Raw genomic sequence first — 17,732 nt, 5'->3', positions numbered from 1 at the left:
TCGGCGATCGGGAATTTTGTGAGCCCGTTTTCTGAGTTTGGGGCGTGACAAATAAGATAGTATACGCCAAAGGTATGACGTGGACTCCTTCAGTAGCTATCTCCTTGTTGAAGTGACGTCCCCAAGTACTGTGTGCCTCATCATGCATGATGTATGTGTTGTATCCACACCATTTTCTGTGGTGGAGTACACTTGAGATTTGGATCTGCTTGCCCTAAAATGATCTCTCCAAATGGATGTACGGTGTAGATACAACACATACATCATGGTGGGGCATAGAACTTGGTGGCGTAGCTTCATTAGCAATATAGCTAATCCGCGTCCCCAAAGGTAAGGGCCCACAAATTTCATTTATTTTCAAACTTTTTTTGGGCCCAGGTCAGGTTAGGCCCTATTTGTACATTGCAGGTTGAACTATTTTCGCCCATCATGGGCCTGGGCCGAGTTTGAATTTGAGCTTAGTTTGAAAAATGCAGGTAAGGGCAGAGCTTAGCCTGGCCCGATGACAACCCTCCTTGTGGCTAGGTGGTGTTTGGACCAGTGGGTTTGGTTGGCTCCTACTATAGAGATATCCATGCAAAACATGTTTAAAAGTTGTTAAGGTGAGTGGGCACTTAATTGACTGACAGCCGCAGGCAATCCAATCAAATTAAGCCACATCCCAGTACCACTGAGCTTTGGGTCACCATCCAATCCAAGTCAATGCATGGTGATTGAGGATTGCCTGGTCACATAACATGTAGTTGCCTGGTATCAGGACTCTATGTATCTCTCGTAGATGTCGTGCCAAATCATTTTAGGCCATGAGCCTAAAATTGATCCAGAGGCTACCACACCATGGGAAATAGTCGGGATTGAATGTCTATTGATCAGAATTTCTTGAGACTGTAGAAGTTTTGGATCAAGTTGATATTTGTGTTTTCCTGTGACCTTTATAAAGTCATTGGATGACAAATAAACATCGCAGTGAGCCCTAAAGTTCAACGGCGGACATCATTGTCCCTACCATTTGTTGTGGCGTGGTCCACTTGAAGTTTAGATATAGCACACGGATTGAGTACCACCCCATCCCTGGCTAGGAACGAATAGAGCCTGTGTGGGGCCATTATAATGTATGGGTTTTGTCACCATCCATTCATTTTGCTATATCATTTCATGCACAAGCCCAAAAATGAGGTAGATCCAGGCTCAAGTGTCCCACAACACAGGAAGCAACGGTGATATTGAAACTTTCCTAGGGCCTACTATGATGGTTAATTGCCATCCAAGCTGTTCATAAGGTCACGTAAACCTTTATGAAGGAAAAAAAGAAGAAGAAAAAGAAACCAAGATTAGCTTGATCCAGAGATTACATGGTCCTCAAAAAGTTTTCAATGGCAGCCGTTTATTCCTCAATGTCTAGTTGAATTGGGCCTTGGAACTGCCCCATTTTTGGGCTTGTACTCTAAAATAATATGGCAAAATGGATGGATGGTGTGGATAAAACACATACAACGTGGTAGTCCCTCACAGCTCCTCCGTTCCTAGCTAGGGGTAGTACCCAAACCACATTCCTGCATATGCTTCAATTCTGGGCTCTCCTATAAAAATGAGCTCGAAAAACAGACGAACAAAAATACATCAGTGGCCCCACAGAATCCTAACACCACATAGCTACATGGTAATGTTACCATGCAATCCGCATCCAGCCCAGTCCGGAAAAGGACACAACGGGGGAGACGGGAGATTGGGCATTGCCCTTGGACTAAGCTCCTCTGCCCCCTAATGTGGTAGGACTTGATGGAGACATGGGCCCACATAAAGCACGTCTGAAAGTTGTTCTGTCCAGTAGACTGTTGCATCTTTAACAACAGCATGCAATACAATCAAATCCTACCACAGGATGAGTGGATGGAGCTGGGTGCAATTGGGAGCAGTACCCAATCTGCATCCAACGGTTCCCACTCCAATATGATAGGACCCCCTTTGAGGTGCCAATTCCCTTGCTAGGATATGTTGGATTGTACCGCACAATCACATAGAGATAGATCTAAGATAGTAATCCAAGAGTACTAAGCAAATACAAGAGAACATAAAGATTTAACATGGAAAACCCGTTCGAAAAAAACCACGGCATAAAACGAGAGAAATCCACTATGAAAGCATAAATTATAAAGAGAAAGGACTTACCCGACTCGAACAACCTCGAATCTCACCCTTGCTACACCCTTTGAAATCTTAGAACTATTTAGAAACCTTCTGGAATAGTTTATGAAACCTTGGAATATCTCAAAATGACTCTAGGAGCACCCTTGGAACTCCTATTTATAGTTGAGGAACTCCAACTTTTGCACCGACTTGGAATAATCCAGAAACTGCTTCAAATTTACGCAATCTGCGCATAATCTTTGTAACCTCTAACTAGTCAAACTAGAGCTTGGGCTAGTCAAAAGACAAGTTACTTGTCCTTTGACTCGTCGAATTTCTCAGAAGTTCCAAAATAAATTGTTGTTGGACTTTCACTCGAATCTTCTCGAGCTAGTCGAATTTCTTCAGATTTAAGACATCTATTAACAAGAATCTCCATCATGTCTTTAATATTCAAATGTGTAGCTTCTTAACTTATTCTCTCATCTATGCATCACATCGTAGCTTCAATTAATACTTCTCGTGCACACTTCGTCTTCATTTTACGCCATTGCTAAGTCTAGAGAAGTTACACAGAATTTGAATTTCTCTGTAGGAACAACCTTGGTGAGCATGTCTGCTGGATTCACATTGGTGCGAATCTTCTCCAGAGTTATACCTCCTTCTTCAAGCACCTGTCGGATAAAGTGGTGACGAACATCAATGTGTTTAGTATGAGAGTGATAAATGAAATTTTTAGTCAAATTTATGGCGCTTTCACTATTACAATTAACCGGCACGGCTTCCTGCTGAAGCCCTAACTATTTATAATGCTCCTCAACCAAACACCTTCCTTAAACGCTTCTGTCACTGCCATATACTCTGCTTTGGTCGTGGAAAGAACCACCACAGGCTGAAGTTTCGACATCTGTTCACTCCCCAAGTATAGGGTTGTTATGTAGTAATAAACTCGGTGAGACCGAGGTCGAATCCCAAGGGACTGATACCTGTACGTTACCTGAAACTAAGTAGAAATAGGACTAGCCTAAGATAAAATCTAAATCCAATATAAAGTGATGAATAATGGTGAGAGATTAATCTAAAACTTAAGGAATTCAGAAGAAGGAAACTAGGGATTCAGAGGATCCACTTGTAGAGATAAGGGAGATTTTATACCTGTATCAAGAATCATGGAAATTAAACTGAACTTACTTGATCTAGTTTTCACGAGATGAAAGGTAGATGAATTAGAATGGATTCCATCACCAAACCATGCCCAGGAGACAAGACAAACAACAGAATTAAACTAATTACCAACCAATCAACAATGCCTGAAGGTTAGGAAAGGTACCGTCATCCGACCATGCCCATGAGACGATGGTGAACAACAGGGCTTCTTGACGTCATAAACATCAAAAGGAGGAAGAAATACTCAAAAATATCGCAGATCTATTGTAATTTTAGTCACAACAAACCATTAAAAATAACTGAAAGTATTCCTTTTAATTTGAACAAAAATCAATATCAGTCAGTCTAAACAATAGGCACAAGCAAAGTCTCTCCTATCAGACTACAAGCTTCACCTCTTAGCCCTAGCTAAGAGGTTTATCCCAACATGATTGGGCTTGATCTCTTAAATAAAAAAAATAAATTAAAACTTTTAAAAACAAACCCTGTATCTTCTCTCTCTCGCTCTCCCTTGCAATCGTTCAAGCCCTCAATCCCCCCTTCCTCCCGTTCTCTCCCTCTTTCTTATAGCCATCCAGGGCCCTGGAGAAGTCGGCTGGAAGGATGTTGATGTTGCTGCTGTTGGCGGGGTTCTTACGCAGCAGCGTGCGCAAGCAAGGCCTACGGACCGAGCTGCGTTGTTGGTGGGGCCCATGATCAGTGTTGCGTGAAGAATCAACACCATCCATCAGCTTCATGACGGGATTTCGGTCTGAGATTGACCATTTTGGCTGGCAGCTAAGGCGATCCACCAAGTGGATTGCGCAGAGACTGTCCCAACGTCCAGCAAGATGGAGCGCGATCCCTGTCGTGTCACTGACCGATCTCACCTACATCTTGGTCTAGATCATTGCCCAGATATATTGGACGGTGTGGATCATGCATCCGACCACCACCATGGACGCATAATGGCCCGAGAAAGCCGGGCGGCGTCCGGTTTTCACGAACGTTCGCAACAGAGCACGCGCTGATGCGTGGTGGGACCCACTTTACTGGTGGTTTGAAAAATCCACTCCGTCTATTCGTTGCAGCTCGAAAAACCAGGCGGGAATCACTGTTTTTGGATAAAAATCGGTGTGGTCTAGGGATGTTTTCATTCAGCCGTCCGTCCCACGTTTGGGCAGTTAAAGATCAATATCTGCTGTACATTGAAATTCTGTCACCTAGGACTTGGTGAGCAGGCCTTTATGGATCCGATGAATGGCTTGGATTCTTCATATGGACAATGGGTGGGGTCCACAGCATCAACCGACGATGACAGCGTATTTCGCTGTAACGGCAGTTGCCGTTTTGGAGAAGGAAGTCGATCAAAACCAACTTTGACTGGGTTTCTTAATCCGGTGCACGTTGAGTGCACATACACTCTGTACACATGTGATGCTCATGGGTCATCATCATGATGGTTGTGAGAAATCCGTTCCGTTCACATCTTTTCTCATATCATCTAATGGATAAAGCCTGAGTTTGAAGCATCTTTGAATATCAGGTGGGCCTCAGATCAATAATTCATAGGCTGATTTGACCGTTGGACCACTTTCACAACTACTGAAATTTGATGTGTACGGCTTATTTAAGGTCTTCAGGCCATATATGACGTTTCGAACTGATCAGATGGTGGGAACCCTATGATCTTGCATTCTGGACGTCTTTTAGGCCTGTTTAAGATGAGTGGCTAGAATTTCTCTGATCTCTGATGTATAAATCCTCGATCGTGGTCCCATGAGCCCCCGTCCAATGCCTTGGTGATGCCTGAGCTTTAAATCCATGCTTTTAGCATCCTTTCCAGTCCGTGCTCGTAAATATATTCTGCATCACAAATACGATTAAATCGGGCCATTAAACGGTATCATGCTTGTAAATCCATGCAATAACTGGGTCTGATATGCAATATTTGACCCACAACACAACCCCCAACCAGCATCTTGCTAGTCCCGAGCAAGGTATGCGAAAAATAATTTCAAAAATAAAGGACAATTCCTATAAACCCAAGTGACTTGTGAACAAATAATCGAGATGCGAGAATTCTAAGATTCATGAATGGTGAGTAGAATTTTCTCCTGGAATCAAGCTTGCGGTAAACTTCATAATCAAGTTCAAATATTAATCCCACAATCAGAAAAATTCTAAACATTGAGTTCCATGGGTGTATCGTGTAATCTCGTCTTATCATTAAGGTTCACTTCTTAATTTCATGATATTATCGGTAAACAATAAGATAATTCATAATAACCAAAACTTTCCTCACGGATCATCTTTTCATTAATTGACCTTTGATATATATTTTTTTCATTAAAATACCGCCAAGGGGAGGAATCAAATCTTCACCTATAGGGAGCAAACCTATGATGAAGATCATTGCCCACCCCTTTCCGACTGCTACTTTGAGAAATTGAACCTTCACCTATAGGGAGCAAACCTATGGTGAAGATTATTCACCCAATCCTTTCAATTTTCTCAGGCCGGTTCCTTTCATGCTTAGCGAGTACCAAGTAAATCCTTCAATATCAACCTGAAACCTTAATGTGAAAGCGAGATGTGACATGTGAGATCATAACTCAATCAGTGTTTACAACTTCTAATTCTGGATTAACAATTCAAACTTAACTATGAAATCCAACAGATACTGAATCCAAGTGTCTTAAATTACCAACATCACGTATCTTGAATTTCCAAGTGCCCTAGATGGCCGTCAAAATCCCTTCGGGTTCACAAGGAAGTCTAGAAAAATTAAAAAAATTTCACTATTTTTGCTCAACCAAGAAAATGCTGATTAGGAAACCTAATCTCCCACCCCCAACCTAAAATCTACATTATCATCAATGTAAAAGAAATAAGCATGCAATGCACAAGGGAGAAAGAAAATATAAGAGTGATGGAAAGATAGTACCTGGACGAAAGAATCAAGAAGCTTTCCAAAAATATCTACGTAAGAACGGGTCAGCACCAGAGAAAAACCAACAGAAGTAAAATAAAAAAATAAAAAAAATAAAATCCTACCTATACCACTTTTGCAGGTGCTCTCGATTGCATTTAGCGTATGCAACAAGCCTTTAAACCCCCAGGTTGCCCCTAGTGGACGAGTTGCAGTCTTGTGAGGGTTTGCAGCAATGTTACCCTTAAACATTTGAACTAACTAACTAAAATAAAATAAAATAAAAGGCTGGGTTGCCTCCCAAGAGCGCTAAGTTTACCGTCTATTCTAAAACAGCATAAAGGAAACTATCAGGAAAACAGGAAACCTACCTATACCTCCATCAGACTAGGAGGTCAATCCTGATAAAAAGGATATGTCAGAGGTATGGACATGTCCTCTGAATCGAATTTCTTGACAAATGGCTTTAAGTGATGTCCATTTACTTTAAACTCCTTGCCATTGTCAGGATCTCTTATTTCAACGGCCCCATGAGGATACGCAGTAACCACAATGTAAGGGCCGGTCCAACGAGATCGAAGCTTACCTGGAAAGAGATGTAATCGAGAATTATACAAAAGGACTTTCTGACCAGGTGTGAATGATTTCCGTAAAATATGTTGGTCATGAAACGCCTTCATTCTGTCTTTGTAAATTCTCGAGTTCTCGTACGCATCGTTCTGGATTTCTTCAAGTTCATTTAATTGAAGTTTACGTAGCGAGCCAGCATTGTCCAGATTGAAATTCAGATTTTTGATCACCCAGTACGCTTTATGTTCCAATTTCACAGGCAAGTGACAAGCTTTCCCATAGACAAGTCTAAAGGAAGACATTCCAATAGGAGTTTTAAAAGTAGTACGGTATGCCCATAAGGCATCGGTCAATCGGATTGACCAATCCTTACGATCAAGGTTAACCGTTTTCTCCAGGATATGTTTGATCTCCCTATTGAAAATCTCAGCTTGTCCACTTGTCTGTAGATGGTATGGGGTGCTCACCTTATGAGAGATACCGTATTTCTTCATTAAGCTCTCGAATGGTTTATTACAAAAGCGTGAGCCCCCATCACTAATGATGGCTCGAGGCGTCCCGAACCGCGAAAGGATGTTCTCTTTTAAGAATTTAATGACCGTGCGATGGTCATTATTTCGGCACAGAATTGCTTCGACCCATTTAGTGACATAATATACGGCGAGCAAAATATACAAATTTCCAAATGATTGGGGGAATGGTCCCATGAAATCAATGCCCCAGCAGTCAAATGCTTCTATGATAAGGATGAGATTCAAAGGCATCATATTTCAACGGGACAATGCTCCCAATTTTTGACAACACTCACAAGCCTTGCAAAACTCATGAGTGTCTAGGAACATAGTGGGCCAATAAAAGCCACACTGTAAAATCTTGGCCGTGGTCTTTTTAGCAGAAAAGTGACCACCACAGGCCTGTGAGTGACAGAAGGAGATGACACTTTGATGCTCATCGTCTGGCACACATCTCCTTAGGATCTGGTCTGGGCAATATTTAAACAAATATGGATCGTCTCAGAAAAAGTTGCGCACCTTGGTGAAAAATTTCTTCTTATCTTGCGCAGTCCAATGTGTCGGTATGGAACCTGTGGCAAGATAATTAGCAATATCAGCGAACCAAGGTGAATGAGAGACTCTGAACAGTTGTTCATCAGGGAACATATCATTGATATGGGTCACCTCAAGGGAATCAGAGGTATTAAGGTGAGAAAGGTGATCGGCCACTATATTCTCTACTCCCTTTTTATCTTTAATTTCCAAATCAAATTCTTGGAGTAGAAGGATCCATCGTATCAAACGAGGCTTATAATCATTCTTAGAAAGAAGATACTTAAGTACCGCATGATCTGTGTAAATAATGATCTTGGATCCGATCAAGTAAGACCTAAATTTATCCAAGGCGAACACTACGGCTAGGAGTTCCTTTTCTGTAGTCGAGTAGTTCACTTGGGTAGAATTTAAAGTTCTACTTGCGTAATGAATGACGTAGGGCCTCTTATCTTTTCTCTGGCCTAAAACCGCCGCAAGAGCATAATCAGAAGCGTCGCACATAAGTTCAAAAGAAAGGCTCCAATCGGGTGGCTGCATGATGGGTGCAGTGGTTAACATGCCCTTAAGCTTGGTGAAAGCTTCCTGGCATTGCTCAGTCCACTCGTATGGTGCATCCTTTTGTAGAAGATTACAAAAGGGACGAGAGAGGAGACTAAAGTCCTTTATGAATCGTCTATAAAACCCTGCGTGTCCTAAGAAGGATCGCACATCTCTGATGTTCTTGGGTGGAGGTAGGTTAGAGATAAGATCGATTTTTGCCTTATCCACCTCAATTCCTTTGGACGAGATAATATGTCCAAGGACAATTTCCTTATAAACCATGAAATGACACTTCTCCCAATTAAGTACCAAGTTCTTCTCTTCACATCTTTTCAGCATACATTTAAGACTCTCTAAGCACTCGCTGAAAGATGAACCGAAAACAGAGAAATCGTCCATGAAAACCTCTAGATATTTTTCCACCATGTCAGAAAAAATACTCATCATACATCGCTGAAAGGTGGCAGGGGCATTACATAATCCGAATGATATCCTTCTGTAGGCAAAGGTGCAATAGGGACATGTAAATGTAGTCTTTTCCTGGTCCTCAGAGGCGATTTCAATCTGATTGTAGCCCGAATACCCGTTAAGGAAACAGTAATAGGAATGGCCAGCTAGCCTTTCCAAGATTTGATCAATGAAGGGCAAAGGATAGTGGTCCTTCGTGATGGTATTCAGCTTCCTGTAGTTAATGTACATTCTCTAACCAGTAGTAACTCTAGTTGACATGAGTTCATTATTAGCATTGGCTATGATAGTGATCCCGGACTTCTTAGGAACCACTTGAGTTGGACTCACCCATTGACTATCGGATATGGGATATATGATACCCACATCTAATAGTTTAAGAACCTCGGCCTTAACCACTTCCCTCATGTTTGGATTTAGTCTACGTTGTGATTGCCGAGCGGTCTTAGCATTATCCTCAAGATAAATGCGGTGAGTACAAATCAAGGAGTTAATTCCCTTGAAGTCCGCTATCGTCCATCCAAGGGCTCCCTTATGCTCAATGAGAGTAGATATGAGAATACTCTCTTGTTCTTTCTCCAGGTGGGCAGAGATCACCATCGGGTATGTCTCATCTTGACCTAAATAAACATATTTCAAATCAAAGGGCAAAGGTTTTAGGTCAAGCTTCGGCGGCTTGAGGTTAGACGGTAGAGGCACTACATCAGTTTGGGGCAACTCTTCAAATTGTGGCCTCCATCGGTTAACTTTAAGTACCAGTGCAATATCAAGCAAGGCACACGTCTCCCTAATCATGTCATCATCAAAATCATGGGAATGGGCCAGACACATCTCTAGAGGGTCAGAGGGTAAGGTCAGAGGTGTCGTATCTTTCATTAAAGGGTCAATCATGTTAATGTCGTGGAGATCGTCATCATTCTCTAAGTTTCTGCCGTTATTGAAAAAGATGTTTGACTCCAATGTCATATTTCCAAAAGACATAGTCATGACACCATTCCTGCAATTGATAATTGTGTTTGAAGTGGCAAGGAATGGGCGACCAAGAATGACGCGGATCTGAGTGCTCATGGTATTGATGGGTTCGGTGTTCAGGATGATAAAATCTACAAGGTAGTAAAATCTATCAACTTGGACCAACACATCCTCAATTATCCCTCTTGGTACACGAACAGAGCGATCAGCAAGTTGTAGTGTGGTTAGGGTGGGTTTTAATTCACCCAAACCTAACTGTTTGTATATCAAGTAGGGAATCAGATTGACGTTCTCTCCTAAGTCAAGATGTGCATGATCAATTTGATGGTCCCCGATTACACATGATATGGTTGGGCTACCGGGATCTTTGAATTTCTGTGGCACGTCTTGCTTTAGGATGACACTCACTTTCTCGGTCAAGAAGATCTTCTTTTGAATACTCTACCGTCGTTTGGTCGTGCATAGGTCTTTCAGGAATTTGGCATATGAAGGTATCTGTTTTACGACATCAAGTAGAGGAATGTTGACTTTCACTTGTTTCAACACCTCTAGGATATCCTGAGAGTTAGAGAGAGGTTTTGGTGCAACCAACCGTTGAGGAAATGGAGCAACTGGCTTTTCTAGAAGTTCCGGTTCTGATTTTTATGGGGCCTCACTAGATCCATTATTGTTGTCATCTTCTGATTCTTGAGGCTTTTCGGGCCTAACCGGAAGGGTTTTATCAATGATCTTCCCACTCCTAAGAGTGGTGATGGGTTTAGCATGCCCCATTTGATTTGAAGAGCTGGGATCACCTATTTCGTATTGCGGTTTAGGATTGGGGAGCGGTTGTGCAGGAAGCATCCCCTTTTCTATAACCGTCATACGTGAATCCATCTTTTGCATAAAGTCTCGCATTGCAAGGGTCAGTTCTTGCATGAAATTTTGAACCGGTTCTTCTTGAGGTTTCCCCTGATTTGGATTTTGATTGAAGAAACTTTGAGGGGTAGCAGTTTGTCCATTTCTCCAACTAAGGTTTGGATGATTTTTCCAACCAGGATTGTATGTATTAGAGGTTGGTCCATTGAAAGGTCTTTGATAATTATTTACGGCATTGGATTGTTCATTCAACACTTCTCGAAAGGCGGGTATTGTAGGGCAATTTTCAGTTGTATGAATGTTGCAATCACAGATGTCGTAAACACTTTCATTAACCTTATCCTTCTTTCCTTCCATGGCCTCAACTTTCCTTATGAGCGTAGTCACTTTACACTTGAGATCATCCTCTTCTTTCAAGAGATATAATCCACCTTTCTCCTTTAATTGAGTCGGCCTAAACGTGGCGTTCGACTTTGGGTAATAGTCTCATGATTGTGTTTTTTCAGCAAGACTATCGAGGTAATCCCATACCTCGTCAACATTTTTATTAATGAATTCTCCATTACACATTGTCATGACCATTTGGCGCATGGAAGATGTCAGTCCATCATAGAAAAAATTTGTAATGCGCCACGTTTCAAAGCTGTGTTGTGGGCATGAACTGACCAAATCCTTGAACCTTTCCCAACATTGGTAAAACGTTTCATCCTCCTTTTGGGTGAAGTTCATGATTGCTTTTCTAAGGGTAATCGTTTTATGATGTGGAAAGAATTTCTTTATAAATTCCCTTTGCATATCATTCCATGTGCCAATGGATCTAGAACGCAGTGAATGTAACCACGTCTTAGCCTTCTCTTTTAAGGAAAAAGGAAAGAGTCTTAGCCTGACTATGTCCTCAGACACATTTTGAAAATATAAAGTGGCTCTGATCTTATCAAACTCTTTCAAATGTAGATATGGTTCTTCAGATTCAAGCCCATGGAACTTAGGAAGGAGTTGGATAACCCCTGGCTTGATGTCCATATGTCCTGTATTTTCAGAAAAAATCATGCATGAGGGCGTACTCACTCCCGCTGGTTGTAAATAATCTCGTAAAGTACGTGGTAGAGGTACTTGATATACCTCATTCTCATCTTGAATGTCCTCCACCCTAGGTTGGGGTAGAAGAGGTTGGTTTTCAGCCATCACTTCAATTAACTCAGGGGATTTTGAGTGGTGTCTAGTCCTGCGATGGATAGTCAACTCCTCAACTAATCCTTCTTCAGTCAAGAGACATCGAGTGTTGTCACGGGCCCACTTGGGCATGAAACACTCGCAGCCCTTAATCAAATTCGAAACCTAATCCTAAGAAAGGAAAAGAAAATCTAAAAAGAAAGAGAGGTTTGGAAAGAAGTTACCAAATTGGAGTCCTTAAGTTAAAAACCTGCAAAATAAAACAAAATAAGTTAGATTCTAAAATGAGAAGAAAAATCCTTTAAAAGAAAGATAGCAGTAAACTGATTTTTAAAAGAAGGAATTCCTAAAAGAAAGTGGAAACTTCTAAAACAAATTAGAAAAGTCCTAACCTAGAAAGTAAATTACTAAAAGAGAACTAAAAAATAGAAAGTAGAGAAGGAGCTTACCGAATTAGAAATTTCTATCTTAAAGGCCTACAAAATAGGAAAGTTAGTTTCTAAACAAAAATTCTACAAGTAGAAAATTCCTAAAAATAAATTAGGAAACAAAGTTAGATTCTCAAAGAGTTAAAATTAGAAAGTTACTAAAAATAAAAATAGAAAGTTAATTTCTAAAAAGGGAAATAACTAACCTAGTTTCTAATAATAAACTATTTTTTAAAAATAAGAAAATACTAGAATTAGAAAATTTCTAAAATTTAAACCCTAATTGTAAAAGTAGAAAAAGTAGAGAAATTAGGAAGGAATTACCAATTTAGAAACTTATGTCAGGATCCTACAAAACAGGAAAATAGGTTAGTTTCTCAAAATCAGAAAAACCTAGATCTATAGTTAGAAAAATCCTAATCTTGAACTAATTCTAAAGCTAATTAATTTCAGAAAATCGTAGCTGTTAGTCCTCGGCAACGGCGCTAAAAACTTGTTCACTCCCCAAGTTTAGGGTTGTGATGTAGTAATAAACTCGGTGAGACCGAGGTCGAATCCCAAGGGACTGACACCTGTACGTTACCTGAAACTAAGTAGAAATAGGACTAGCCTAAGATGAAATCTAAATCCAATATAAAGTGATGAATAATGGTGAGAGATTAATCTAAAACTTAAGGAATTCAGAAGAAGAAAACTAGGGATTCAGAGGATCCACTTGTAGAGATCAGGGAGATTTTATGCCTACATCAAGAATCATGGAAATTAAACTGAACTTACTTGATCTAGTTTTCACGAGATGAAAGGTAGATGAATTAGAATGGATTCCATCACCAAACCATGCCCAGGAGACAAGACAAACAACATAATTAAACTAATTACCAACCAATCAACAATGCCTGAAGGTTAGGAAAGGTACCGTCATCCGACCATGCCCATGAGACGATGGTGAACAACAGGGCTTCCTGACGTCATAAACATCAAAAGGAGGAAGAAATACTCAAAACTATCGTAGATCTATTGTAATTTCAGTCACAATAAACCATTAAAAATAACTGAAAGTATTCCTTTTAATTTGAACAAAAATCAACATCAGTCAGTCAAAACAATAGGCACAAGCAAAGTCTCTCCCATCAGACTACAAGCTTCACCTCTTAGCCCTAGCTAAGAGGTTTAGCCCAACATGATTGGGCTTGATCTCTTAAATAAAGAAAAATAAATTAAAACTTTTAAAAACAAACCCTATATCTTCTCTCTCTCTCTCTCTCTCTCTCTCTCTCTCTCTCTCTCTCCCTTGCAATCGTCCAAGCCCTCAATCCCCCCTTCCTCCCGTTCTCTCCCTCTTTCTTATAGCCATCCAGGGCCCTGGAGAAGTCGGCTAGAAGGATGTTGATGTTGCTGCTGTTGGCGGGGTTCTTACGCAGCAGCGTGCGCAAGCAAGGCCTGCGGACCGAGCTGCGTTGTTGGTGGGGCCCATGATCAGTGTTGCGTGAAGAATCAACACCGTCCATCAGCTTCATGACGGGATTTCGGTTTGAGATTGACCGTTTTGGCTGGCAGCTGAGGCGGTTCACCAAGTGGATTGCGCAGAGACTGTCCCAACGTCCAACAAGATGGAGCGCGATCCCTGTCATGTCACTGACCGATCTCACCTACATCTTGGTCTAGATCATTGCCCAGATATATTGGACGGTCTGGATCATGCATCCGACCACCACCATGGACGCATAATGGCCCGAGAAAGCCGGGCGGCGTCCGGTTTTCAAGAACGTTAGCAACAGAGCACGCGCTGATGCGTGGTGGGACCCACTTTACTGGTGGTTTGAAAAATCCACTCCATCTATTCGTTGCAGCTCGAAAAAATCAGGCGGGAATCACTGTTTTTGGATAAAAATCGGTGTGGTCCAGGGATGTTTTCATTCAGCCGTCCGTCCCATGTTTGGGCAGTTAAACATTAATATCTGCTGTACATTGAAATTCTGTCACCTAGGACTTGGTGAGCAGGCCTTTATGGATCCGATGAATGGCTTGGATTCTTCATATGGACAATGGGTGGGGTCCACAGCATCAATCGACGATGACAGCGTATTTCGCTGTAACGGCAGTTGCCGTTTTGGAGAAGGAAGTCGGTCAAAACTGACTTTGACCGGGTTTCTCAATCCGGTGCACGTTGAGTGCACATACACTCTGTACACATGTGATGCTCATGGGTCATCATCATGATGGTTGTGAGAAATCCGTTCCGTTCACATCTTTTCTCATATCATCTAATGGATAAAGCCTGAGTTTGAAGCATCTTTGAATATCAGGTGGGCCTTAGATCAATAATTCATAGGCTGATTTGACCGTTGGACCACTTTCACAGGTATCCAACTACTGAAATTTGACGTGTACGGCTTATTTAAGGTCTTCAGGCCATATATGACGTTTCGAACTGATCAGATGGTGGGAACCCTTTGATCTTGTATTCTAGACGTCTTTTAGGCCTATTTAAGATGAGTGGCTAGAATTTCTCTGATCTCTGAAGTGTAAATCCTCGATCGTGGTCCCATGGGGCCCCGTCCAATGCCTTGGTGATGCCTGAGGTTTAAATCCATGCTTTTAGCATCCTTTCCAGTCCGGGCTTGTAAATATACTCTGCATCACAAATACGATTAAATCGGGCCATTAAACAGTATCATGCTTGTAAATCCATACAATAACTGGGTCTGATATGCAATATTTGACCCACAATAACATCCAACTAATCGCTTAAGCTGCTAGTACAAATGAGTAACCAGAAGTTGATTTCCTGAAGTCTACACTACATACGTAGTTTGAATCCGCATAGCCTACCAACTTTGTCCATGTCTTCTCAAAAGTTAAAATGTACTCTTTTGTACCTCGAATGTATCGAAGTAGCCATTTCACCGCTTTCTAATGTTGTTTGTTGGGGTATTTGCTCACAACACCGATTGCCTGTTAAATAACCGGTCTAATACAGACTATGACATACATCGCTAACCGCATTCGAATAAAGCTCATGAGACATATCCTTTTTTTCCTCATCTGTTTTGGGACATTGTCTTGAGGAAAACTTGAAGTGAGCCACGTATGGAACGCTCACCAGCTTTGCCCAGTCCATTGCATACTTGATCAATATCTACTCAATGTATTCTGCCTGAGATAACCAAAGCCCACTCTTTTTCCAGTTTCAATAAATATCAATGTTGAGAACCCTCTTTGCAACCCCCAAATCCTTCATCTTGAATGTCCCACTTAACCGAGTTTTCAGTACATTGATTTCAGACATGTCATGATTGGCGATCTACATGTCATTAACATACAATTCCAGGATGATGAAAGTGCCATCACTTAGTGTCTTGCAATAGACACAGTGATCGTATTCACTCCTAGAGAAATTTTTGACTCATCATGAATGAATCAAAATTTTATACCACTACCTACTCGATAGGTCGTACAACGACCTCCTACAGACCTTGTTCTCTACCCCTTTAAACTTTGAACCGCTCTACTTGCTTCATGAAGAACAGTTCTTCTAATTTTTCGTGCAGAAGTGCAGTCTCCACATCCATGCCCTCTAGCTCTAAATCACATTGGGCAACCAACGCTAAGACGAATCTAATAGACACCTGTTATATCGTCGGCGCGAATATCTTTGAGAAGTCGATCCCTTCTCTCTGAGCATGACCCTTCGCTACCAGCCTCGCTCTTATCTATGTCGTATCCTTTTGAAGATCTGCTTGTATTCAATCGCTTTTCGGCTCACTGGAAGCTCCACTAGCTCCCATGTGTCGTTCTGGTACAACGAGTCCATCACATCATCCATAATAACCTTCCACCTCTCAGCACCAGGCTCACCAAGAGCCATCTGAATAGTAGACGGATCCTTCTCGTCTATAACGAGAGCATATGTGATATTGGAGTCATCCATGTACCTTGTCGGTAACCTGCGATTATGCGGTGTAATTTTTCTCACAGGTGGCTGCTCCACCTACTCTGTATCTCTGTTCACGCGTCTCGACCTTCATGCCTTGCCCGCTCATGTGGACATGCCCATCATGCTACACACGTGCAGAGGTGGAATCCGCTACAGCCACTGTAGCTTCACCTGTTAAAGTGCTCTCGTTTAACCTGTAAGGGTTACTAAATCATTACGCTTTCATGATTACAAGTGCCCCCTTATATACTTTAAGGGCACCATCAAATCCAGTGACCTTACATCCTATTGTCTTAAGTGCACCGAGAAAAATCAGACTCTTCTTCATGTCGGGAACGTGCCTCACCTCAGTCAGGGTATGCTCTATCCCATCAAATGTCTTGATGTGCACTGTACCAACAACTATAACATTACAGGTATTATCATTGCCTATAAAGACCTGTCCACCATCGCACTCTCTGTAGTTAGTGAACCGACTTCGATGAGGAGTCATGTGATAAGATGCCCCAGTGTCTAGAATCCACTCGTCCCTACAATCATCGTATAACTATTTGATCATAGACATAAACAAAACATCACATTCACATCCACTCATACTTTCATCAGATGTGACAGTGTTGGCCTCTCTGTATGAAGCATCAGATTTTTCTCTATTTGATTTAGGATTTACACAATCCTTCCTCACGTGTCCTCCCATCCCACAATTTCAACACTTTAACTTACTTTTGCCTTTGCCCATGGATTTAGATCTTAACCTTGAAGATCTTGTATCTCTCTCAGAATTCTTGCCTCTCGTAAACAGTGCATCAGAAGATGTTCCTATGCCATCGTTTATCTTTTTCATGGCCTTCCCTTGAAGGGATGAGATAACGGTGTCTACACTTAAGGATTTATTTATTGTGCACAATGAGTCCTTGAATGACTCATACGATGTCGGTAGAGTATTTAACAATATACATGCTTGATCTTTATCTTTGATCACTTCCTCCATGTCCAGCAATTTATAAATCAGTTTATTAAAATTACTGATGTGGGCCTCCACATCTCCACCCTCTGTCAATCTGAAGGTGAATAAATGTAGCTTCAAGTATAGGCGATTCTCAGTGGATTTTTTAATATAAATATCCTCTAATTTCACCCATAAACCAGCTGTAGTTTTTTTACTCAAGACATTGTAAAGAACCTCATGCACGAGACACAAACGGATTAAGGATAAGGCCTTCTTATCAAGAGTATTCTAATCACCATCAGTCATAGTTGGCTTTCGCTCCTCAAGAGCACAATCTTCACCTTGTTTGGTTAAGGAATTGATCATCTTAATCTTCTATAACTCAAAGTACTTTTTCCCCAAGTACTTCTCAATATCATACCTAGTGCTTCCCATTGATGCTAATCCTGCTAATTTAAATTTGTCTCAACAATTGCTCTGATATCACTAATTGGGGGTTGTATTGCGGAATCACATAGAGATGAATTTAGGATAGTAATCTAAGAGCACCAAGCAAACACAAGAGAACACAGATTTAACATGA

The 17,732-nt window shown here is 41.3% G+C and overlaps 1 non-coding gene across 1 annotated transcript; it reads left to right on the top strand.

Annotated features, from left to right (window-relative positions):
* The first annotated feature begins 11,302 nt into the window (after positions 1-11,302).
* LOC131241667 (small nucleolar RNA R71) lies at positions 11,303-11,409 on the top strand. Its single transcript, XR_009169225.1, has one exon. It is a non-coding gene; the product is annotated as a small nucleolar RNA R71 (small nucleolar RNA).
* The last annotated feature ends 6,323 nt before the right edge of the window (positions 11,410-17,732 follow it).

Source organism: Magnolia sinica, chromosome 3 (genome assembly GCF_029962835.1).
Source record: "Magnolia sinica isolate HGM2019 chromosome 3, MsV1, whole genome shotgun sequence".
NCBI classification, from domain to species: Eukaryota; Viridiplantae; Streptophyta; class Magnoliopsida; order Magnoliales; family Magnoliaceae; genus Magnolia; species Magnolia sinica.
Note: the sequence above shows the minus strand (reverse complement) of the source record. Positions and strands in the feature narration are given on the sequence as shown.